Source organism: Choristoneura fumiferana, chromosome 20 (genome assembly GCF_025370935.1).
Source record: "Choristoneura fumiferana chromosome 20, NRCan_CFum_1, whole genome shotgun sequence".
NCBI classification, from domain to species: domain Eukaryota; kingdom Metazoa; phylum Arthropoda; class Insecta; order Lepidoptera; family Tortricidae; genus Choristoneura; species Choristoneura fumiferana.
The window spans coordinates 4,929,288-4,938,123 of record NC_133491.1 but is presented as its reverse complement, the minus strand read 5'-3'; the positions used below and the strand labels follow the sequence as shown (position 1 = coordinate 4,938,123).

The window sequence follows — 8,836 nt, the reverse complement described above, 5'->3', positions numbered from 1 at the left end:
TGTTAGAACAAGTGACAGGAGTTATATACCCGACAGCTGAAAGCGAGTCGGGATTGGACATTGCCAACATGGAAACGTTCAATGCCAATAGCATGATTGGAGGTGGAGTAGAAAACAATGCAAACGTACACAAATTTCAATTTAAGAAAAAATTTACATTTGCCATAGAGTCTACAAAGGCCACTTATACAAAAGATAGAACAAACACGACATACAACGCATATATACACAGCTTACCATGGCGACTACTACTACTACTAACCAATTTATTACTATCAAAATAACCAAACCATTTCTTATTACTCCACTTGAACAATTTACTACCAAACAACAATGTTATTCTAATTATTTGTCAGATCATGATCAACTACTTATAGATAACCTACAAAATTGGTAAATCACGAAGATATTCCGCTATCGTTTAATCACGAAATAAAACACCGAATTAGAACAAAAGACGATAATCCTATTTTTATCAAACCTTATCGACAACCACCGCCTCAAACGGAAGAAATAAAACGGCAAGTTGACAAATTGTTAAAAGATAAAGTTATTAAGCCTAGTTTTTCGCCATGGAGCGCACCCGTCCATTTAGTACCAAAGAAATTAGATGCAAGTGGTGAACCTAAATACAGAATGGTCGTTGATTATCGTAAGCTCAATGAAATCACCATTGATGACAAATATCCACTCCCGAACATAAATGATTTATTCGATAAACTTGGCAATAGCACTTACTTCACAACTCTAGATTTAGCATCGGGTTATCATCAAATAGAAGTGGTTAAACACGATCAACCAAAAACAGCATTTAACACGCAGTTTGGTCATTACGAATTTATGAGGATGCCATTTGGACTTAAAACGGCTCCGGCAACATTCCAAAGGGCCATGGATAGCATCTTAAAAGGGTTACAAGGCATTCACTGTCTTATTTATTTAGATGACATATTAATTTTTTCTACTTCATTAAAAGAACACATGAAAAAATTAAAAATGGTTTTTGACACGTTGAGAAAAGCAAATCTCAAAATACAACTGGATGAGTCGGAGTTTTTAAGAAAAGGAATATTATATCCAGGTCACACTATTACTAAAGAAGGTCTTAAGCCAAATAATGATAAAACCCAAGCTGTATTAGATTATCCATTACCCAAAAATACAAAAGATATTGTCGTTTCTAGGACTTGTAGGATATTATAGGAGATTCATTAAAGATTTTTCTAAAATAACTAAGCCAATGACACAGCTTTTGAAAAAGAACATCAAGTTTAACATTACTCAAGAATTTATCAAATCCTTTGAAACATGTAAAGAGTTATTAACTAACTAACTAACTACAATACCCTGATTTTAGTAAACCTTTCATTCTTACTACCGATGCATCAAACGTTGCAATTGGTGCAGTTCTATCACAAGGAACTATTGGTAACGATAAACCCATAGCGTATGCTAGTAGAACTTTGAATAACGCTGAGCAAAAATACAGCGCTACCGAGACAGAACTATTTGCTATTCTTTGGGCTGTAAAACATTTCAGACCCTACTTATATGGAACGAAATTTTCAGTATTTACTGATCATAGACCTCTTGCATGGCTTTATTTATTAAAGGAACCAAATAGTAAACTCACTAGGTGGAGACTAAGACTCCAAGAGTATAATTTTAAAGTAATCTATAAAAAGGGCAAACAGAACACGAATGCTGACGCCTTATCCCGCATTCAATTAAACACTCCACATTAATGACTTACCTTCAACCTCACGTATTGACGATCCTATCTACGAAAATGTCTCAGAACGTACAATGACGGCTTCAGAAGTAGACACCCTTGATGACATTAATGACTTAGAGGATGATGGAGATCTTTTAAATGTCAAACCAATCTTACACGAAGCAATTGACATCAAGCCAAGCCAAATTATCATTCACCATTGGCATAGAGATGAAATTAAAATAAAAGATTTATCTCAAAATAAAAGAAAAATTTTAGAAGTTTTTACCTCATTAAATCCCAATCTCATAAAGAAATTCTTAAAAGACACGATTCAAACAAATGTTAAATATTGTATGTATTTTTCAACAAAAAAATTAAGAATACTTTTTAATGAAGTGGTATCTGACCTCTTCGATAGTAATTCAATCCAAATAATTGAATGTACTAAACGAATCACCGTATTAGATGACGAACAAAAACAAAAAGATATCACGTTAAAAACTCGTGAAGGTAAAACGTGTCATCGCGGTATCAATGAAACTATTACAAGGTTGAAACGAAATTACTATTGGCCTGGAATGAAAGAAACCGTCTCAGTCCTTATTAATTCATGTGACATATGCAAAAAGGCTAAATACGATAGAAGACCTTTAAAACCTTTAATTGAGTTGACACAGACTCAAGCAAAACCGTTTGAAGAAGTTTTTATTGATCTTTTCAAAATTGAAAATATAACATACTTAACCTTAGTTGACGCTTTCAGTAAATTTGGTCAAGCAATCAATATAGCAAATAGATCAACACCTGAAGTTATAAAAGCTCTTCTTAAATACTTCGCTAATTTTGGAACTCCCTTAAAAATAAGTTGCGATCCTGGATCCGAATTCAATAACAGTTTCATGAAGGAAATGTTAATTCTGTATAAAATAGATTTACATATTGGCACTACAAACAACCCGAATTCCATGAGTATAATTGAGAGATTCCACAGTACTCATAAAAATTTAAAGAATTATAAAATTACAAGACAATTTTAATAATTCCTCAAATAATATGTTATACGCAATTTCAGCTTACAAAAATTCCATTTATACTAAGGATTTACTCCTTATGAAGTTATATTCGGACGTACAACCTCGCGTAGTGTATTCGATTGTAATTATGATCATCAGTACATGCGACAGTTAATACGAGATCATATTAAAAGGACTTCTATTTTATACAGATATATATCGGATAAAATGCTGAATTTCAAAGAGAGAAACCGACAGAATTTAGAATCTTATGCATCTACTTACAAGTACACAAGTACAACCAGGTGATACTATTTATACTAAAATGGTTAATACAAGCTTAGCAAAGGACAAACCTCGATTTCAACGTGCGGTAGTTGCTGACAGGAAATAAATATCTTGCCCATAAAAATCGATGAGCGAGAAACTACACTACCAATTAAAAATGTCAAAAGACCTAATAAAGTTACGCAACTAACAAATAAAGGTATAGATAAAATAAGAAAGATAGATTCATAATACGATACGCTTAGAAATAAAACAAGGGTATAATTGTTTAATCATTTTAATTAAGTCGTACTATGTTAAGCATTTTCTTTATGTTAAAACTTTATAATAATTAGTTTATAAAACCATATTACCTCACAATAATTGTAAGCACACCACTGTCTTAGATCCTTTCGTAAAGGAAGATTAGAGAAATCGTCAAACTGACATGCCGTCTATTGTATGGCATCCCAGGGGTGATAGGGTCTGTAGATGGCACACATTTTAGAATTTTCACGCCGCCAAATGAAGAAGACCATTTATATTACTCAAGGAAACATTATCATTCCTTAAATGTTCAGATGGTAGGTACCTACTTATAATTTTTTTTAAACTACTAATGTACATCTATTATGTTTCATATTTGATTTGAATATTTTTATATTTTAGGTTTGTGACAGTGACTATAAAATATTAAATGTGAATGCAAAATTTGGTGGTCGAAGCCATGATGCATTTATCTGGGAAAATAGCCAGATCAGCAGCTACATGCGAAATCTTCATGAACAAGGAGACATTGTATGGCTTTTAGGTAAGTATAATTATTAGCATTACAGTATATAAGTTAAAGTAATTGTCCAGGTTTAAGCTGTACTCAGATTAGTATATAAATTATTATACATTATTATATATATTTATCTAAAATCCTTTGCCCACTACAAAATATATTAATAGCATTTTGTTACAATGCGGATTAACTGTATTATTAACAAATCTTCTCTGATTTAAATGTTTTTTTTTTACTGGTACAATTATCTTACTGGCCTGTTTTGAATTTTAGGTGATTCTGGTTACCCGCAACGGCCATGGTTGATGACCCCATTTTCTACAGTAACCGCAGGCTCATCAGAAGAAAATTACAACTACGCACATGTAAGGGCTCGTGTAGTAATTGAAAACACATTTGGGCGATTAAAAAACTGCTGGCGCTGCGTAGGGAGAGACCGTGTCTTGCACTATAGACCAGAAAAGTGTGCAAAAATAATTACAGCGTGTTGTGTTCTCCATAACTTTGCGCTGGATCGCAATATACCGGACACATACATAGGTAATAGAACTATTTTTTTTAGGTAATATAACTTGTTTAGAAATAGAAATACACTAAGCATAAAAGAATAAATATTTAAAACGTACAATACTTATTGCCTCTCTTTTTTAATTAAAGTTTTAGTTTTAGTTATTTTAATTTAATAGTAGTTTTAGTCCTATAGATATTTTGTATTTTCGTAATATTTTCTTTAAATACTTAATTCTGCTTTAATTTTTTTTTTCAGATCAAACTGAAGGTGGAACGTTAGTAATGATGTCATTCTTGATAAAGCAACTACATCTTGAAACAACATCCCACTACCCATTAAATATCTGCAAAAGGTTTTAGTATGAACTTCAAAACCATATTATTATGTAGGTATGAGCATCAGCAAAGGCAGGAAATTAAGTCACACCAGTTAGCTGCATTTGGGTTGGTTTTAAGTCGTTGTTCCTACTGCATACCTTTGTTTATATCCCATCTGTTTCGTCAGGCGGCTTATTATGTTGTTTGCGTTTGTTTTGTTAACACATCCTTTTTAGAGGCACAATTGCATTGTTGCCATCAAGCTTCTCCTGAACGCCAATTAGGAACATATAAAATTAAACTTGGTTTAGAATTTATAAATCTTAGTAGAATCAGGTTGCCTTGACGTATGACTGCATATGCGTTTCCTTCTAATATTTCTAATGACAGCGCGAATCCCCTACTAATTACTGTTATTTACCTAATACTACCATTGGTTATACCAATAACGCTTTTTCTTTTTCTTCCATTACAGAAATAAGCTTTTACTAGAACAAATTGAGTGAGACCAATATCAATTTTAAATAACATTTTAGTCGAATGAATCGCACTTCGCGCACACACAGAAAATCACATAATTTGATTTGCTTTGCTGATGCTGTTTGGTTTGGTTATTGGTTGAGTTTGGAGTTTTTCACTTTTAAATTATACAAAAAATCTAGCGATATTTCGCCTCTGTGAAAACCTTCTGTTTTAAAAATATATATTATTATAATAATATATATTATTATTATTATATGGCCTAAGTATCGTGAGGGCCGTTTGACGTTTGACATTTGCTCGCGTTGGCTCATTTAGTTTTTTAACCAATCGCAAGCAAACGTCAAACGGACCACACGATACTCACGCCATCTAGCGATAATTCGCATCTGTGAAAACCCTCACACAAGAGCAAAGGCATAAAGGTCTATTCATCATATTTTTAACCGACGAAAAAAAAACGAAGGAGGCGTATATATTTTTTTTTATGTATGACCACACAACTTTTTACAAAGTAGTCCGATTTCGATAATTCTTCTTTTATTGGAAAGCGTATACCCCACGGGTGGTCTCATATAAATTTGTAACAAAAATCCTATCTTAAGGGTATTAAAACATGGGGATGATTGATTGCTCAGTCACTGATTGTAATGTATGACCAGGCATAACTTTTTACAGTGGTTCGATTTTGATAATTCTTTTTTTATTGGATAGGGTATACCTTGTAGTTGGTATTATATAAATGTGAATTACTCCAAGGGCGGGAAAAATATAAAATAAAAACTTTTTAACAAAAAAAAAAATTAAAGCGCCGAAAAAACTGATAAGCAAAAAATAATAAACTTTTTTTGTTTTTTGTTTAGTTGTTCTAGGTACCAGATTAAAGTCGTTGCCTCAGCACGAGCCAAGAGTAGTATAGAAGCCCATCAGCAGACAGTAGACACTATAGGTCCACTCCTCCTGGCTAGTGCTGAGTCACAGACTTCAATCAAACAGTTACCTACAATTGTAGATTAAGGTACTACAACAAAGGTTTATTATCTTTTGCTTTTCAGTTTCTTCAGCGGTTTAAATTTTATTTGTATTATTTTATTTATTAGACATAGACATAAACATAACTTTACTATCATTGTACTATTTCTTATTCTGTGCTCTTGTAAAATAATGTTAGAAAAAGAAGATATTATGAGCCTATGAGTTAGCCACGATTCTAAGTTAATTACACTGTTTAATCTGGCGGTACCAATTTAACATAATACTAGCCTTTTGTAATAATTTATTTGCATATCTTTTTTGTAGTAGTTATTGTGAAATACTTATAATAAATAAATGTTGAGTATATTTTTTTGTTTCCATTTCATCTTTTCATCTTTTGTTATTTCCAGCTTTTTGTTCATTTTCAGGGTTCCGTTGTCAACAAGTTTCGCCATGTCTGTCCGTCTGTCTGTCGATTTTTTCGAAAACGCTTGTTGGGAAAATGTGCAAGGTTCTCAAGGAAGCTGGCCTTAGCCTTCAAAGCACTTGAATGAAAAGACTTAAAAAAACGGAAGTACTTACCTTACATTATTTTTATTATATTTGTACTCACTTTTAGGAAAGCCTAGATGGACGAGCTATTTTAAAGGAAGGAGAAATTGATAAAGGGCTGCTAAAAGAGGGATCTAGACGAAAAATTGCACAATTGGTTATTCATCACATACTGGAGAAAAATCCAATAAAACAAATACGTAGCGAAGAATTTCAAACAATAGCCACAGAGATAGTGGAAATATTTCCAAAGGAAAGTGTGCTCGTCTTTTATTCCGCCTATGCATCTGCTGTAGATACTATAGCTAAAAAAATCGCAAGTGGCAAGTTGTATGAATCATATATCAATCGTAGACGTAAACTACGGGAAAAGGGAGAACTCGCTGGTCGTCGCCGGTCCACCAGTTGCTCAATTTCACGGTCGTCTTCTACAACTATCTCATCCTCACCGACAACATTACTGACAGTTGATGAAATCGAGGACGATGGTGAGCAAACAAAGCAAAGACTGACGGTCTGCATTCAAGCTGTAATCTGCAGCTGTTAGAAGTGCACGCGGACAGTAAGTGGACTGCGCAGTCGGTCAGAAGTTTCCATGCAGTAGTCATATCAATTGCACAAAAACTGCTTGCAAACTCCATTTTTGCAGCCAGATTGCATGTCAAATGCAGGCCGTCTGTGTGAATTCTGTAAACTTTGCAGGTATTAAGAATATAATCAATTATATATTTTTTCGTTTTAGTAACAGCATCTTTAGCATAACAGAGTTTAGTAACTTAAATAATAAAAATTGTATGTAACTATTGGTGAACTAACTTTCAATTAACAGCAAATTTAAATGAAGATATAACTTGGTTAAGAAACAATGTTGACCCTTGGAAAACCGTAGAAGAAAAATGGAAAGAAACGGCAGGCCGCCGTGATGAATGTTTTCAGTCTGGAAAAGGCACCATAGCTGATAACTTTAAGAAGTTTCCCGCATTAAAACAATCAGAGGGATATACATTGGGAAATATTTAATACTCACTCTTTTAAATAACAGTATTTTTAACCCCCGACGCAAAAAGAGGGTTGTTATAAATTTGACCGCTATGTGTCGCTAAGCCCGCCGTTGTGCGTGTGCGTGCGTGCGTGCGTGCGTGCGTGTGTGTGTGTGTGTGTGTGTGTGTGTGGCACTGTAGCTCTTAAACGGATGGACCGATTTGAATGCGGGTTTTTACATTTGACCAACTTCTTGCTGGTTAGGTTACTCGTATTAGCATATCTTATCACACGATCTTGTCACCATCCGATTCCAGATGTTTCCCGTAGGTTCCGGAGGCCCCGTCACGTATCACCGTCACTAACCAAGCTCGATCCGACATAGATAGCAGATGCCCAAGAACATCACAGGGCGACACTAGCTTTCTGAACTCACCGCACCGCCCCCTCCGGAGGAGGCGACGACGCCGTCCCCCACAGAACACCACACGTGGGCGACCCCACTATTCCAACCGCTACCGGCATGTCCCGGGTAGGTTTTCTCCAATCAGACCTCAACCCGACTGAGTTTCTTGTCGTTTCTTCTCAGTCGAGACTAACGTAGTCCTTCCGAAACGACGTAGCATAAAAATCCGATTGCTTGCAACTCTCCCTTAGCGTCCAAAGTCCGAGGTCGGCTCAATAGGAGCACCCTTTGGCATGCTAAGTTTAAACCACCCACTTGCTGAGCAGCCCATCTGGTTGCTCGCCCTCTCTCCGGTAAGCTGTAAAAGCCGTCTGAGGCTAACAGCAACAGTCCGTCCGAAAAAAAAAAAACTTGTCACACATGTGATTTCTAAAATGAAACCCAGCTGTGTGGAATATAACAGCTATTTCAATGTCGCTTGTTGGCTCAGACATCGTTTAATGTTCGGAGCACTGTTTATCAAATAAATATTTTGCACTTTTTTTTTACAGCTTATGGGTGATTTTTGCCGGCAATGTCCTGGAAAAGAAAATTCCTTATTTTCCATGATAATTCTAAAGAGGGAAGAAATCGTCGAGTATGCAAAGAAAAAAGTGATAAAAATACGCAATATTTCTTCAATTTTGTAAAATGGTATACAGACAAAAAATAGCTAATTAAAATTCGAATAAGTTCTTTCTTTATTCGACTGGATGGCAAGCGAGCAAGTGGGTCTCCTGATGGTAAGAGATCACCACCGCCCATAAACATCTGCAACATCAGGGGTATTG

The 8,836-nt window shown here is 34.9% G+C and overlaps 1 protein-coding gene across 8 annotated transcripts in view; it reads right to left on the bottom strand.

Annotated features, from left to right (window-relative positions):
• LOC141439211 (atrial natriuretic peptide receptor 1-like) overlaps window positions 1-8,836 on the bottom strand; it is a 456,076-nt gene that overhangs the window by 177,946 nt on the left and 269,294 nt on the right. The gene's annotated exons all lie outside the window — the stretch shown is intronic.